The 18,488-nt window shown below is 38.0% G+C and overlaps 1 protein-coding gene across 2 annotated transcripts in view; it reads right to left on the bottom strand.

The window, feature by feature from the left end:
* The window catches only part of APBA2 (amyloid beta precursor protein binding family A member 2), a 91,094-nt gene that overhangs the window by 71,539 nt on the left and 1,067 nt on the right, over nt 1–18,488 (bottom strand). The window lies entirely within an intron of this gene.

Below are 18,488 nucleotides of genomic sequence, written 5' to 3'. Positions count from 1 at the left end.
TAATTTCAGAATCAAAATACTTTGAACTTAAAAGTGACATAGTTGGAACACTCAGTATTCTTCTAACTCTTTAGCACCACATTCAGCTAGCTAGTGACACTTACTGCCAGCTTTATTCTCACTTTCACCATAGTATTTTTCTTTCAAAATAATGGACTCCACTTCCCAGTAGTTAGTGCAGCAGTCTGGTGGACAAAGCATTGTCTGAACCTGAGATGTCTTGATTAATTTTTCCTAGGGCAATTCATCCATCGATTCCTTTAACATCAGTTTTAGAACAGAATTGCTGGGAACACACACAAAGTTATACATAAAAGGATACTTAAAGTCAACGTATAATTGAACTTAAATTAAATCTTAAGATAAGCTAATTAGTCTTCTTAATATTTGCCAGAAATCAGTTATGTCACCAATGATGCTGGGGGTATGGATTCAAAGCAGAGATCAAGAGAAAGGGATGGGTATGAAGTAACACAGGCGGATCTTAGAAATAAACTGAAATAAGAAATAAACCCTCCTATACAAGTATTAGTAAGTAAATGATGCCTGTGTACATTAGGTGGAAGAACAGATATTAAACTGGGGAATCTCAAATACCTATAATTCTCATACATCATCAGTTGCTTTTAGCCTATTAGGATGATGATGAGATGTCTCTCAAAATCCCTTCCAAAGTGTTCTGATTTGCCTCTGATACATACTGCTGTGGTCACTGGAGATTTTAAAAAGCTAGACAAAGATAATTTGGTTTCATCACTTCAACTTCAAACCATAGTGACAAGCCATCTATTCTTATTTTCATTTTCCTATTCAGCTCCAGCTGCAGCCCAAATCCATCACCATAAACTGTGAAGCAGGAGTCCAGGGAACAAACATTTCGTAGGTCTGCACAAAAGGACTAGAGCACCTAATTAAAAATAAATGCTAGTGCTTCAGTAATAAAAAAAGCCCTTAATTGTATCAATAGTGTCACCTTTACTACATGAGCAGTGAAACTTGAAGGCTCTAAAATTGCTCAAAGGGCTGATGATTAGCACCTAAGTAGGTCTTAAACTATCAAACTCAGTGTTTTCTGTTCTTGAATTGTTAGTTGCCATCTTGAGAAAGATTTTCTTTGCATCCAGAAACGCAGTTAGAAGAAAATAAACCAGCTGCTGCTCTGCATAGAAAATCACTGCATGTCACTAGATACAGACAATAAAGGAAACACTGCCAAAAATCCACTACATTATACCCCAAACCACTACTGTTTACACTCTATGCAGTGTAAAAATAACCGATGACATCTAATCATTGTTCTCCAGGTCTGCAAATCTGCATCCAATTTGATTATAATGCATGACAAATGAGAATGCTATTTCCAATTTCAGCCAGCCTGAAAGACTACAACTGCACTCCTGCAGCCCCAAGGCAGCGTATCTTGTTTGTTCAGGACAAGCCTGATCTGAGATTTTTTTTTTTTTTCTGTACTTTTTCACCTTTCATTTAAGCTTAGGTGAATTTAAGCCTTCTCCTCAAAATTCTTTACCACTGAAATGATGACACAATGCAGAGGAATTAGCTGAATAACACAGTAAAGGCACTCCTTAACATGACTGCTGTATTTTACATCTGTCTGGAGCACTGAAGTCTGGATGAAGTTAAGGAAGGAGGCTAAGAGCAATTGAGTAAAGAGAGGCAGAAATGGAGCATATGTATAAAGCAGCATATCAAAACCAAGCAAAACAGGTAGCTATGTCTTTAAAACCTATTTGCAACAGATCAGTTAAGGAATGAATGCCTTTTTTGTGGAATTAGGAAGCTAATACAGGAGGATGACTGACTAGAAAATTACAGGATACAAAAAGACAGCAGTACAAAGTACCAATGTGCAAACCAAATGAAAAAATTTTGTTCCAAAGCAGGAGCACACACTGCAAGCACCTAACTCCTATTCTTACTATAAAATCAAAGTATACATTAACGAAATCTGTAATTAACAGTGTCTTCTATGAAACTACAATAAATGAAAGCTAGTCAGAAGAGCAGAAAGTGAAATATGGTCACTCCTTCAAGGATAATGTCTCTGTTGCAAAGATACACAAGCTGTTTATTTAAAGGGAGATGCAAAGTCATGCAGGAGAGTCCACACCTCCTCTTGTCTCTCTGAGAAGAATTAAAGGACTCTTTCCATTTAAATGTAAAGGTGCTTCTGCAGTAACGATATTAAATGCTGCAGAATTCCTTGTCTGAATCCACTGATCAACACAGTAAATCCTTACTGGTGGAACAATGACAAAAGGCAAGCCCAATTTGCACAGTGCTTTGTGAATTAAATGTGGCATTTTATCCCTTCTAACATTACATGGGGAGTGCTCAGAGCTGCCTCCTTTCACAGGCACTGATCACCTGGATAGCGTTACAGCTTAGTACTCCTAAATCACTGAATTCCTAAATCATTTGATACACTGTTTTTATCACTATTCTTCGTAGCATTTCTCCCACAGATAGAAAACTCCAAGAATAGTCTTGGCTAAAGATGGTGGCAGTGAAACTGGATTAAAGGACTGTCAGTTTTTTCTGCCATCATCTCTGTTAGATCCACAATGTCTGACAGAGGTTTACAGAATTAACTACTGGCCGTGTCCATGCCTCATCCCGAAGCTAAGAGCCAATCCTAATCAACACTGTCCTTAACACAACTGTATGTCTTTGCTGCAGACATCAGTTAAGGATGACACATTTACATCACGCTATATATGGCCCTGTAACACTGCACAAGAATTCATTAGGAAGAAAAGCCTTATATTTTTATTTTAAATTATGATTGGTTTAAAATAAAATCTAAAACCTAAAAGGAGTTTTAATGCAAAGCAGCCATGTTTTCACAAACGTAACTGGAGATATTCCTGGGGCAGAGATGTCTGAAGCCCAGGTTAAAAGGCTCAAGGGCATCTCTTTCTGTGGAACACATACACCCCCTCGAAGAAATTCACTCGTTCATTTTTTTGTCTGTGTGCTTTAGAGGACACCTTCTTGTGTTTATCTTGACTGCAGTTGATAACTACATATCAGGTAATTACTGAAATCCATTAATATTTTTTTATGGTATTTTTCTGAAGCTTCTTCTCAGGAGGCAAGACACAATTATTCTTAGGATGATCATTGGATGCAATTGCTCCAAACAGTCACTCACAACTATCATGGTACTATTTCAGATGTACTTCCTGGCTGCGGTTACTTCCTGGGCTCTCTTTCCTCTTCTTTTTAGTGAAGAATAAATTATAAGTCTGTTTTGTTTTAAATCAGAGTTGGAAACAGCATAATAAGATACGGTAAGTTATAGCAGAAGTCAGCTCATGCGAATTCTCTTATTTCCCCATGCCAAATCTGAAGATGCCATAAACTCAAATCCTCTATGCCAGTCATAAAATTTTAATTAGCTAAACTAAAAATACTGGTACTATTTACCACTGTTCTTATTTATGTCTTAAACTACTAGATTGAACACTACTAAAACAGGTTGCATATTGCAAAGGCCATCAACAGAGTACAATAATACTCTATTTCAGCATACACGTGAGCATCCTGTTCAGCTTCATTATAATTAATCAGTAATCTAGTCTCTTGTTTCTCATTGCCAAATTATAAATTAACTACTAGTTACATTCATGGATGGAATATTAATTTATACAATGCCCTGGGGTACTTCTGTGTGTAGTACAAGACGCCTCATGAACAGATCTCATTCAAAGCCTGAGTAGAACTATGAAACAAAACAAGAGTAAATCTAGTCAGCATCAGCTGCAACTGTATGAAAACTGTAGAGATCTGTATCAGCAATTGTAGTGAACACCACTGAGATATAAAAAATTACACGTGGACATTGCATGGAATAATGAATCCTTCTTATAAGTGCAAAAAATCAAGTACCTTTCCATGCAAAGAATACTTTCTGGAGGTTTGTGAAGAACACTTTGGCTTTTTCAAGGTCAAATTATGTTGTCAGAGTATAGCACTGTACGTGTGTTGTGTAATGGGGAAATTTGCCAGTTCTGGAAGTGAAGTTATTTTTTCCCCAGTTGCTCTGCATTATCTGCTCAAGCTTCCCCTTGCACGCATGAGGACAGCAGACAGATCCAGAGGTTCTGCCTCTGGCCTTGCCTGTTTCAACATTCCTTACATGCTGCAGGGTTTTTCAGCTTTCTAGTGCATGAAAATGACCTTTGCACAGGTGCAGAAATTATACACAACTGTTTGCCTCTTCCATAGTTTTCTTTCTGGTTTATCTACATTTTTTTCTAGCCTTAGAATATCAGAGAAGACAAAGAAAGGATTACTTTCTAATACAGGGGAAGAAAGTTCCATAAAATACTAATAATCTTGTGTTTCGGCAGTACTGAAACAAGCTTAAGATGCATTATATTACAAAATTACAGTATAACAGAATATACATTTTTTATTTAGTGCTCTGAAAACATAATTAAACTTCAATGGGAAAATTCTGTCCTCAGTTGGTTTTTCACAGTGCAAAGAAAACTGAATACAGGATGAGCTCTTGATAAGACCATAATGGGGACTGCAGCTCCCTCTAAAATTCTAGACTGCATTTTGAAAGCTCACAGCATCCCAGCTCAGAAAGATCAAATCAAGGCATTTGGTCATTTGACCACAAACTGCTTGAGTATTGAGCCTATCAGCAATCCAGAATGGCTCTCAGAGCACAAGAAACACAGTATAGGAAAATGCTTGCCAAGAACAGGATGAAAACCACTGAGAAAGAAACAGGGTTATTTTCAAATTTCTAGAATAATAATATGAATTATTATGAAGCTTTCTCTCATAGGGATTTTTTAATTCCTCATTCTGAAGTCAATCACTGCACCATATACAAAATAATCTCAAGCTTTAATTATAAAAGAATAGGCAACATATTGGAAAGCAGTATAGAGATTTAGCTAACTCAGACATTTCAAGCAAGGCTCACATTTTGATTTTTCACCTTCTGTTCTCACATCCTAATGTTTCAAGCATCCTGCTTTATGAGCAGGTTATCGCTTACTGCACAGCCAATCTCTGAGAGCTCCTGTTCTCCCTGGAGCCGGCAGTTCTGTCCCGGGTGCGATGGGATCAGAAACTGGTACAATCTCAAGATCTAGGCTTCTGCAGGAAATAAAGGATTTATTTATCAAGCACGGTGTGTGGAGCTGCTCCTGCTGGAATATGAATAGCTGGTCTCCATGGAATGTAAGACTTTATGAGCCACAGCAGGCACATTTACAGGCATTCATCTGAGGCATCATGAGACAGACTTGACATGAGACTCAGCCACATCTTTGTTTACCACCTTTGCAAAGGCTTAGGGGTTTCATTAGGCACACAGAGCACAAGTTTGACTTCTTCATTCCAGATGCAAGGTTTTTGGAAGGAAAAGGCATTGGATATGGGCTTTAGAACTTCTGCTGCTGTCCTTTTGGAAAGTTAATCACCAAATGTATCAGTAGAGGGCACAAGAAAACAGCATTCTTCATCAAACATGCATCAAACTAAGGGAGGGCTCCCAAGGTGACTCCTCAACAACCTACCAGCTTAGCATTACCTATTCTATTTAAATTTAAAAACAAAACAAACCCCTGGACCCATCATATATAATGTTGATTGAATAAACACTGTTAGTTCATCTGAGATAAAATTAATTATATTAATAACTGCTGGAGGTTTCAAACATCCAGCTATCTGAAAACCGAAGTCTGAAGATGAGGATTTATAAATTGCAAATAAAAGAACTAGTCCCCAGTGATATCAGGCAAATGAACAGCATGTTGGTAGATGGTAAATCCTAAAGCATAAATAATCTCCTTAAACCTACATCTGTGAAACCTAACAGTGAACTTACAAAAATATTTGTCCTTTATGCTCAACAGAAAATCATTTAAGCAAACAGAAGAAGAAAAACAGGGTAGCCAAAATGCTCTTCACCATTGGATTGTTGGATATAGAGGACCTGGGTGGAATTGACTTGATTAGGTTGAAAAAAAAAAAAAACCAGCCTACCATCCTATAATTTGCAATGCAAATTTCAGCACATTATTTAATGCCATTAAAAAGAAGCAATCAGCTATGGATGGATCATCCACAGTAACCAGTATATTTTAAGTAATGATATAATTGTTTATCCTCAGTTGGGGTAGGTGGAGTTTTACATTTAGGCTGTTGTAGTTCCTTTGAAGTCTGGTTCTCTGCAGCTTGGTTTTTTGGTTGTACAGACAAATCTTTTGCTTTCCAAAAAAGTACCATGCACTTACACAGATGTTTAAATCTTCCAGCTGTAACATGCTCTGTATATTGAAGGACTAGGATCTTATAACTCTATCAGGAAGAGTTAATTAGTAAGGTGAATATTTAGATAAAGCCTATTTCCTGTTCTATTTAAGGATCTATTTCCAGATGTTACTGTAGTTCCACGCTAGGAAAGATGTAAATTGGGTTGATCCAGACTGAGTTTTCTGAGATGTAAACTGTCTCTACTATTGCATTATCAATGCAAAGAATACCATTTGAAAAAAGTCTTCTCTTCACCAAGTCAGTCAAAAACACTTGACACAAAATTTGTTACCTAATTTGCCCATTTCATGTAACAACCTGTATTTGGTTTGATGTGATTTATGTACTTCTTATCTTTCTTTGTTTTTTTATCTTTCTCCCAAATCAATTTCCATCATTCCATTATAAAGGAACCAGAGAGGTTATCTGTTTCATATTTACACCAGCATCCACAGATGTATGGCATTAAGAGTGGGGGTTTTCTGGTATCTAGTTGAAGAGCAAGAATGCCTTCATGTCTGTATTTATGTTCACATAGATCCAGGACTGTAGCTACATTTATATACAAAGCAGCAAACTCTCTGCTTGGTTACTCAGACACTCCAGTAATGACTGCCTATAATTTATAGACAGAAGATGACAAAGTGCCAGTTATGTAAAGAGCTTTGAGCAGATAAACAGACTAGTCTATGCAGATTTCTATCTGTGAAATTGCAATACCAAAGACAGTGTTCTTTTATTTTGGAGAACTGAGCTAATTTTTTTCCTCCTTTTTCCCCCTCAGTATCTTCATTGCCTAAACAGAATATTTCAAAGTTTCATTTCTTTTCTGATGCTACATAAAGCACAAACAACATTCATCTTGGATGCAATAAAATATGCAATTAGCCTGCAGTTAAAGGATTCTTCGAAAAAATGTGACTTTGGTTATCTCAACTGTCTACTCCAGTTTGAAAAAGTTTTTCAGTAAAGGTGGAAAAACTCTTTCAAGAAATCTGCAGGCAAAGTTCAAGTGAAATTCTTGATTAAACAGACTGTGCTGAAACTGTAGGTATTAACTCTGTTGTTTAAAATGCTCCACTCACAGCTAGGAAGTGAGGCATCATTAGCTGCCTAGGCTCTGATGCACAAGTCTTATCCCATTAGATCCTAATGGCTTGTAAAGGAGAAAAGAGGTATGTAGATCTTGTCTAATTGGAGAAGTTGAAAACTGAAGAACTGAGCTTCATCAGACAAAGCAGGGGAACAAAGCAATCCCTTTGTTTACCCCTTAGTTTATTCCCTATCAAGGGATTGAATATTTATTAAAGACTCTGGCCATCTTTGGAAAAATGCATCTTGATTTTATGTGATTTCTGTAACAATGCAACAGAATCTGTATGATTCAATCCTGATGCTGGGAGATGACACCCCATAAATTAATCACTTCTGAGCATAGTTCCTCTTGCACATCAGCCTGCTGAAGGTCTGAGGAAGCATTCATTTTCCTTTGGACCTTCATGATGATAACTGAATGTTCATCTCACTTTTGCCAAGTCATAGGGAAGAGCAACTGTTTCAAATGAAACAGTAGATCCTACTCTCTACCTGTGTCTGATAAAGCTGAAATACTGTTGTTATGAAAATAAGAGTAAACAGAAATATTCCAGCAGAAATGGTAGAACAGACTGGCATGACCCTTTGGCAGTTCATACTATGCTACTTGTATTTTTTTAGTCTCTTGAATAACCTTGGACTCTGTGCATGTCATTCCTCCATGTTCATTAACTCCATGAAAGCACAGGAGGTGATAGCTGGCATCTCTTCTTTGTCTTCTTTGCCATTCTGTGCTCTGCCAGAGATGGGGACATTGAGAGTTCTAGTGGTCTGTCAAAATCCTAACTACATGGAGAGTTCAAACTGCATTTGGAGCTGATTTTTTTTTCTTCTCCTTCACACACAGGTACACAGACTTTCCCTATCAGTAACTGACAGGCCAAGCAGGCAACAGTGCAGCACAGAACAGGGAGAACACTGAAAACTCACTGTTAGACAATATTCTAAAAGGTATTGTTACAGCTTCAGCCATTCTCATGGAGGAAGTGCACTGTGTGATTGAATAAGATGCAGTGTCAGCAAGGTTAATTAGATCTACAGTTGGCCTAAACAAGAGATTAGGTTATGACTCCAGCTGGCTTAACTGCAGCATGTAAAATAATGGCATTGCACAGAACAAAACTTCTACGGAGCAGATCTGTTGGAGAAAAGACACTAATCCTGCAGTGCAAGGTTGCTGTACCCCAAGGTTATAGCTGGGCAGCAGTATGGAAGACACCTACACACAGGAAGCCTCATGCTCCATACCTGACACATTGGCTATCAAAGGACCAGGGAAATATTAATGAAATAATACGCTCTAATATTATAATATCTTTAGAAATAGAATATATATAAAAGCTAGTGTGAAAACAAGAATTTACCCAGCATTTTATTTCATTTGTTGTAAAATAAAGTTTTGCATAATGCATTTAAATAAGCATACATTTCTTAGGTTCTCAGTAAATGTACCTATGGACTTGGGTAACACTTCCAAGAACTAGCATTTTTCCTTTAAAGATGAAACAGTTGAAAAATCACTGAGACATCGCATGGTAAATTGTGGGTCAGTCTATTTTGTAGTTATCTATGAATTTTCCAATTCAAAACTCTGCATGTCTCATCACTTAACATGCAGTAAGTAGCTACTGAGGCAAGATTGTAAATGGCAGTATGAGCTTTGCTGACTTATCCATTAATTTCATTATTTGTTCATAAATAGACTGGTTTGTCTTCAACTGATGCTCAGGGCAATAGGTACATAAATTTTAGTATCTGGTTTAAAGTAAGTAATGTCTACAGTTGCATTAATATATAGATATATGACACAAAGTATTATGGCTGGCAGAATACGATCCTTAGGGACTAATAATTTTATAACTATTGTGCTCATTGAGAAAGTCAAATTTAGACTAATTTCTCCAACAATTGGAACAATTTTTATTTTTCTGTCATTAGGTCAACCCTGTTTCACCTTTCTAAGCTTAATTATTATGGTCTGAACAACTACCCCACAGCAGTCTCCTGGTGGTAACCAGAAGTTCCTGTGTTGCAGTAACAGGTAGCCATAGTCCTGCTGGGGCTGGTGGGACATTCTTGGGGACAGGAGTAGTGCAGGGAAGGCTGCAGCTCATAGCAAAATTGAACTCTTGAAAGATGGTTGAGCTGCACCCAGTTCAAATGAAAGGTCAACTTCCAGCCATTTAAAGATACGCCACAGTCCCTTAATAATAGAAATTGCCCACACTGTAAAACAACAACTACCTAACACTGTGTACACCTTTCCTGGGCTCTCCCAATGGATTGACAGCTCAAAGGCTTCCCTGCAGGATCCAGCTTTGTACCATCGTATGTAGCCTAGCATTGCAAGGGTATAATCAACTTCTGTGCCTCCTGATATCAGCCCCTTTACCGGATGCAAATCCTGAACAGTCATATATTTTCCTTTCCATTTAATTCCTCATCTTGTATTTACTACAGTAACAACTTTCAACTGGGGGCAAATAAATCCTAAATTATGTGTGTTGTGGAAAAGTCCATTAACCTAGATTTCATTTTGTTAAGTATTCTGTGGACATTCCTGCCACAAAGAGCTTAAAAATCTTTAACAGCTGACAAATGAATAAAGCAGACTTTGGGGAGTTTGTTTAAAAATCAAACACTCCCACCCCCAATGACACAGTATTAGTGAAGAAAACACAAATGAAAATAGTGTAATAGATGCAAAGCCATCCTTTTATAGTCTCCAGAGCAGAGAACTTTTATCCACATGCTATTCATATTTACATAGACAAAATATTTAATATGGTAATCTATAAAGGTAATTATTTATATCTTTATAGTTTAACCCAGCAAGAAGATTAACAGCAAAATTCAACTAAACAGAAGAACCAAATTAAGATTTTCCAGTTAGGTACATTTAAGTTATATTCTCCAATAATTACAGATGTGCCTATTATTCAGGTTTTCAGTAAATGTTTGGTCTGTGTGTTATTGATTAAATCCAGTGTTTCACAATCTTTTGCTACCGTAATATGAGGTTATATTGGCCTGGTACCACTTTTTTACACTATCCTTTTCCTCTGTCAGATGAATTTAAACAGAAGATACCAAACTGTGAAGTCTATTTAGACAGGTCAGTCTTTTGAGCAATGACAGTCTAGTGCTGTCTTCTAAATGCCTTCCTAGACACTTAGTTGGCTCATAGGATCCACTACAATAGATCTTTTTTTTTTTCAATCACCTCCATTTCACTCAGGATGATACTATGGTGTTTAGTTAAGTTCCACATATATGGTAAACTTCAAACTTTACTATTTAAGAATTTCTGTTTGAATTTCCCCCGCTGCTTGTCCTTACAATTTGTGAGGGTCCCTCAAGAGGACCCTGTGACAAGAAGCCTGTCATGCAGCTCAGGCACAGGATCCATCATACTGAGCCTCTGAGGCTGGAGGAGCAGGGACTGCCACAGGGTCAGCCTGGGGAGCTGACAGTCAGTGTGTCAGTGCCACCAACATGGTGCAAGTTGTCAACCAGTAAGGGTCAACCTCAGCTGGCAGCCACACTCTGTCACAAGTTATCTGATGAGGACAGAGATAACATCTTAAAGACAATATGGATTTCATCCTGTCAAGAAGCAAGACTCACTTTGCCAAGGCACAGGGAGGGTGGAAAACTTAGACCAGCAAAAAACAGCTTTTGTTTCCTAACCTTTCAGTGGGATTTACCAATACTACAGTAGGTTACTACCTTTCCTTAATGGCTACTTTAAATAGCAATATCATTACATAGAGGAAAGTATGTAACACCATTGACTACTTACTGATAAAACAGCTGGTTCAGAAATTCTGGATGACATTTGGCTTGTTTATATTTACCATGAGTGGTTATAACAATGTTAAGTACCATCAGAAAGAAAACTGGTAACTCAAGCTTAGTTCATTCAAATAGATGCTGGGTAATACTAAGGAACTTGCTTCTACTACAATCTCTGCAGCACTGCCAACCACAAGAACTCCAGCATTAGAGGTATCATATCATCCACAAATGTTTAAAGTACACAGTCCTAGTTTCTTCATTCCTGGAGCCTGTGTGAGTATAAGCTCAAAGCTGTGATTCTCACATACCAACAGCTGGAGCCTAAACTAAACCATGAAATATCGTAAGACTCCCAACACTAAGAAATGTTAACAGTTCTGAGTTAAATCAATGTTGGCTCAAGAATAAGACAGGTATTTTACCGAATCGTGATTAAAAACTTAAAAAAAATATATAGATATATGCACAGGAAGGAAAATAATACTGTTGCAAAGGTATAGTATTGCTGTAATAAATAATTTCCCTTTTTTTCTACATTTTGATGCAAATCATTATCTGTTAGTGGGTGGGTCCAGTTATGATGCATATGAGTTGAATAATAAATGTAGGACAAATACCTGATTAAACATATGCTGTAGAGATCATTTATTATCACTGCAGATAGGTGTGGAATAGATGTGGTAAAAACCTTAAGGGGGTCTCTATCCAAGTACTGAAAACACCAAGTATCACAACAGATACGTTTTACTTACAGGAGAACTGAGACTTCCACCTCCTACTGAAAATATAAAGAAAACCCCTTAATTATTAAAAAAAAAACCACACACAAAAGCCAATCAACCAAACCAAAAACCAAGCAAACAACAACAAATCTCACCAACACAACTGACTTAAAGGCACATTCCTGATACTACACAGGTATTTTCATGGCTACTCTTCCATGTCATTAACCAGAAATGAAGAATTCTGCCACCAACAACCTTCATAATTCTGGAATCAGCAATACAATGCAAATTGCTATTTACTAGGAAGTGTTCCCTTCCAGTGCTCATTTTATGTCTCTAATGCAGCACTGAGCATGAAATTTCCAGTCACCAACAGAATTCCTTCCCTTTCATTCATCTAGTATGCAACAGCTTTTATCTCCTGGGCCATAACATGTCAAATACTTCTACATAATTAAAGCCACACTGATTGACTGGCTAAGAATATCACAGGGGTAAGTTTCTTTTTAAAGCTGCCTTATCTCTAACCAAGAGTTGTCTTCCAGTAACACAAGATTTTGTGCCTAAAGGACATTTTATATATATCTACACACACACATATATAGAAATAATGTTCCTTTCTCTTCCACAATATATCAACAAGAAAATATCATCATACTCTGATTTCCCTTTGTAGAATTAAATTGGAGGATACAAAAGGTGGCAAGAGGCACTTAGTAAGGTAGGCAAAATGCACATTTTTTAAAGTATGGAAATTATAATTAATATTCTTCCTTTGATGGAAACCTTTATTGCACTCCCAAACAGAACCTTTCTGTATTTCATTGGTTCATTCATATCTGAGATTTGTTGTGATGGTGGGGTTTATTTAGGAAAGAAGATTAAAATCTGTAGAGGCCAAAAACCCATGAACAAACTAGTGATGAGGCTTATGTGTTGTCAGGTTATTTTATATTTTAATGTACTGTTAACAGTTCATTCTTTTTAAATACAAATCTAAGGGCAAATTTAAATATCAAGGCAAGCAATCTGGTAGCATGGCAACAGCGTGCTATGCTGCATAGTAAGAATTTGGAACCATGCAAGTCTGCTTTTTTCCTATACCAGATCATTTTATAAGAGCAGAAATATTTCTGTTCTTTGTGTAACTGCCTTCACGATTACTCATCTATTAGCAGATCTAGTGGTCTTTGTAACTCAAGACAGCACAGCAACCCAGTCAAACCTGGTACCAGTCAGAATGGCCATCCTTACCAGACACAAAAGCTGAGGATTAGAAGGGGAAAAAAAAATCCAACAGAAAAAAAGATATGTTTAGTAACAGTGTTTAATAGAAGATTTCATTCCCAGGAGACAGATTTGGTATGGAGTTGAGTAGCATAGCAGCACTGAAGCAATCTTTCTTCTGCATGAGAACCAAGCAATTCCATCTCCATGCACTCCCCCTGATGTGTTGAAAAGGCATCTCTCAGATTTCAGAGTATGAGTTTTGAGACCTATTTTAAGATTTGACTAAATCAAAAAAATGCACTTGCCCTTGCACTGGAATAATTTTTTGTAGTAGCTGGTATCAGTGATTCTTGAGAGTAATATCAATTTATTGATGTCATTTCACTCTTGGTGATTGGGAAAAAAAAATTAAATCCTACGTCATGCTAGAACAGAATCTGGTCTGTGCAACACTCATTCTCTTCAGTTAATCCAATAACTCAAGCATACATTACCATTTTGCTGGAGCAGGAAAAGGCAAAGTTAACTAACATTTTTGATCTTCTGATCTTGAAGGGCACACTGGGTGACAGAAAGTCCACCCAAGCACTTTGTTTCTGGGTAGTGGACAAAGGCAGTAACAATGTGGATGGCATTGTGGGAATATTATTTCCTTTATTATTCTTCGCATAAAGATCAGCTGCTTCACTGAACCTGAACAGTGAATGCCAGACACAACTACTCCTTCCAGGAGGTTCTCACAATACTGTTTAGATAGGTGCTGTCCCTATGGAACTTGTGCTTCTCACCACACATTCCCATGTCACATAACATCACTTGGCATTTTGGACTCCAGTGGTCAAATCTAGACCTGCACCCTCACCAGAACACTCATGATGAGTGTTACAGAACTATTACTTGGGTTGTAATTTGTTTGTTGTTGGTTTTTTTAACATTGAAGATAGGAAAAAGTAAACGTGCCTGCTGTGACCACATTACGAATTCTTAGCTAAATCTAACCTCTGTACTCATGTGAAAGAGTTGTAAATCTTTCTGTCTTACACTTAATTGTCATTAAATTAATAAATAAATCTTACACTAAATCTTCAAGTGTCAGATCCTGTGAACCCTTAACACAAAGGTAGATTATATACACAAGAAAAACTTGAAAGGTCAAGCCTCTCTCGGAGAATGTTTCAGAAATAAAAAAGATTTACTCTTCAAAAATGATCAGGGTTACTGTGCAATTGACTGGGGGAGAGGAACTTATGTAAAGGTTGTAGCTGAGAAGTACATCTGTGAAGAAGTTCTCTCAAAAAGTAAAGGGAATGACAGCAATCTGGAAATAATGAAAGTTGGTGACATGCTCAGAAATATTCCTAATATCAATGCACAAAACAAAGTTCAAAAACTCCATTCAATTAATAGAATGGAAATATTCAATCTGCCTTTTAAGTAATAAAGCAGTAACAAATTATTTCTACGTGATTGAATCTTCATTATTAAGCCTGTAACTATGAGGGCTATTTTCTGAAGGAAACTTCATCTTAATTATTCAAACCAGACAACCATCCCAAGATACTCCTCATGCAGCTCCCAGTGGAAGCCCAGGTTGGTATCAGTGGGTGTCTGCATTGCAGAAGTACTACTATTTGAAAATCCTTATCTAGACCGCAAACCTCACATTGGTTACAACTGACGTATTTTGTATACCTTTTTGCCAACTTTCCTCTCCATTTCCTTCTATTTCAAAAGAAAATGATCCCTTCATGCATGAGAATTCTTCAGAGTATGCATCTCCAGCAGTATTTCATGTAACCTTGTTATCTGAGAACAATGACACTTTTTCCTTGTCATCCCTACCTACAGGGCTTCTAGTTCTTCCTCTTTGGCTTAGGTGGAAGCACCTATTAATCCCAGAGTTTTCCACACCAGTCTTTGCTCAGCTCTAACTTACTCCTCTTGAAGTGCAAATCACCTTCCTCTGCTGCAGCACATGAATGAAAACAATAAGTACTGCAACAAAAAAGGAGAGGAATGTCATGTACTCAAATGACTGCATTTACCTACCAGCATCAGAAACAAACAGTTCAATTCATGTACTTTTTTCCAGTTGTGCAAGGCCTTCCTTCTGAAAAATAGTATTGTTAATTAAGGTAAGACTTAAGTTCAGACAAAACTGTGAATTTGAATGAAAGTCCTCTTTTCATGGATGCCATGACAAAGCTTAAGTGGTGCATGTCCAGCTCGGGCAAACAGCACAAGCCTGAAGCACTACACACTTCACCTATCACATGATGCTCTCTTGAGCTGCTTTTCATGCAGTTCTCATGGGTCCTCAGGAAGAAAAAATCTTACATGTAATACTCTTCCCAGTAGACTAAAAGCATTTGCAGCTACTTATAACGAGCATTTGACTCAGTGACTGCAAGTATCTAAAAACCAGTGAATTCTGATCCTACTTTCCATTCTTCCCCTTAACTTGTGAAGCACATGTGACTGAATCAGTGCTTTATTTCCTCCAGTTGTAACAACTACCATTACATCTCTTCCAGAAATGTTGCAAGGCTTTAATTGCCTCATAGTAGTGTCAAGAGATACCTCCTAGAAAAAGCTCTTGCTTGCAAGCAGGATGCTCTTCTTTTTGCTTCAAGCAAATATCTCTTCCTTGGGAGGCTTATAGTAAGGTATTAGTTTGTATTAATGTAGTGTACTGTTTCACAGGTAATAGAGGCCAATGTATCATACTGATACTGTATTCCATCTTTTCTGAGATGGACGGATTAGTTCTAGAATGGAAGTTCTAAATCTTTCTTTAAAAATCTGACTTACAGAAACGTGTCTGCCTCTTGTATCCTGTACAAATAGGCACAAACATACAACTGTTCACAGGATCATAACAGTTCAGGTTGTTAAGAATGTCAGAGATCTCTTGTCCAACATTCTGCTCAAACCAAGGTCATCAGTGAGCCCTGATCAGTTTGCTGAGGGAATTATCCAGTCTGGTCTTTAAAACCTTCAAGAACAGAGACCACACAACCTCTCTGGGCAACCTGTCTCCATGTATGATTGTCCTTGTCAGTCAAAATATTTTGCTTGCATCCAGTCTGAACCTTTGTTTCAACATATGCCGTTTGTCTCTCATTCTTTGGCACATGCCACTGCGTTGAGTCTGGCTCCAGTTCCCTGAGGAGCTCTTTGTAAGAACTGGAAGGCTGCTGTTAGGTTCCCCCAAAGCCTCCCTTTCTGCAGGCTGAGCAAGCCCCACTCCTCATCCTCTGCTCACAGAGCTCAGCCTCCAGCCCCAACCACTTCAGTGGCCTCTGCAGAACCCCAGTTCTTTAATATTGTCCTTGTCCTGGGGGGACCAAAACTGGACACAGGGTTATAAATGTGACCTACTGGGTGCTGAGCAGAAAGGGGAATAATCACTTCCCTTGATCTCCTGGCTGCACTGTTGTTCATACAGACCAAGATGTTCCTGGGTATCTTTGTTGCCAGGGGATGTGCAGTTTACTGCAGTTTACTGTTCACCAGGACCTCTGGGCCTTTTTGGCAGGGCTGTTCCCCAGCCTCTACCACCACAGTGTTTAAAGCATGAAATAAGTGCCTTGTTTATTTAAACACAGATTACAAGGAAAATGGATATAAAAAGTCTGCAAAAGCACCTATATCCTGATGTATTCAAAGGCTACAACCAAGATTTTGTTCTGAATAAAACCAGCATCCTCTCTGTGAGCTGGTAGCTTGGAACAGGTCACTTCCTAATTTCTCTACCCTCAGCACAGGAATATATACTGAAAGATGTTTAAAGCATGGTATTTTCACAAATTATTTCTTAGCAAATATTCTTATCAGAATAGCCGGAGAGATGCTAAAATTATGCTTCTTGAAGTGGTTTCTCATGTTCACAGCCTTAAGCAAAGGTCACTTTTTAAAGACCTAGCTTGTTTAAATTCATGTCCAGTCCCCAACCTGAACTGCCATTAATCAAGTAACTGCACAAAACATGCTTTTAGAGATTCCTCCTTAGAATCGTAATACTTTGACCAAAAGAGCTGAGCACCTATGGCCTTTGCAAGAACACTTTTCCTTTACTATCAGAGGATCAAGAGGGCGCAATAATGTAGTTGCTGATGCATTTTTAAAAATAGCTTCAGATATTTCCAACTGCAGACCTTATCAGAGAATTCAGAAAGTCTGACAATCAAGGTTTATAAGGACAGTTCTGCAGCATGAAATCCTATGAGCCCCAAGTGGACTAAGTACAGTGGCTTTGACTTTAGCAGTTCAGTACTCATAGAACATAAGAAAGTAAAGCTCTTTCATCTTGTCTGTCCCATACGGAGAAGAACTGGGACGATACAGTGATAAATTGCCATCTTATGCTTTAATATAAATGTCAGTCTTTTGCTTTTCAAACACATAACCAGCACATATTGTATTTTAACTTAACTGGCAATAAGGAGTTAAACTAGAATTCCTCCCTTTTAAAGCTATGTTATATTGGAAATACTATGGCTTACACAGAACCACAAAAAACTATGACAGCAGTTGTTTCTCCTTTTCAGTCCTACTCATTAAGTAATGAGGAATTCTTGGGTAACAGGCATAATAGATAAATACCTTTTCTGCAAACCGATTTCCCATCCCCTCCTGGGAGATTATAGGGTGGCCTTGGCCAGGTAATACAACTGAAACACTACTTGCATTTTTCGATCTGGTCACAGTAATTTCAGACTTTTCTTAAACATAACTGCAATGCACATTATCTCTGTACTATGCACATTGTATGCTCTCTTGTCTTTAAATTTCTTTTCTTGTGTGTCCTCACTAGCATGCAACAACCACCAGAACGACACTGAAGATGCAAAGTACGTAAACCTGAAAGCACAGATTGCCAGTTGAGGCGAAATAAGGCAGTCTTTGACTTTCCAAGATGCAGCTCTAAATGCAGTATTCGCTTCCTTTCCCCCACCCCCATCCCTTTTGTTATGGCAATACAAGGCACCACACACATTCAAAAAACTGTTCAGTAAGAGGCAAACAGACCATGCTATAATATCTCATGCTGTTTATCCCAACAAAAATCGGGTATCCTTAACTGAGCAGCCTTTTCCCTCCAGATCTCATGACGAAGGGAACGGGAAAAGAGCGATCAAAGGCTCGGATCCCTTTGCTACAGTGGAGGCATGAAATCAGAACCAAATACAAACTCCGAGCGGTGCTGCATTACAGGAGGGCTCCTCTAGCATTTTTTTTTCCACTCTTACCAAGACAAATGGACTTAAGCCTCCCGCCCTCACACAAAACGCTGACATGATGCGGATGCTGCACGGCCGGTCCCCGCGCTACCCG

The sequence above is a fragment of the Corvus brachyrhynchos genome, unplaced genomic scaffold, assembly GCF_000691975.1.
Source record: "Corvus brachyrhynchos isolate BGI_N302 unplaced genomic scaffold, ASM69197v1 scaffold200, whole genome shotgun sequence".
Lineage (NCBI taxonomy): Eukaryota > Metazoa > Chordata > Aves > Passeriformes > Corvidae > Corvus > Corvus brachyrhynchos.
The sequence above is the reverse complement of the archived record's forward strand: the minus strand, read 5'-3'. Positions and strand labels throughout refer to the sequence as shown.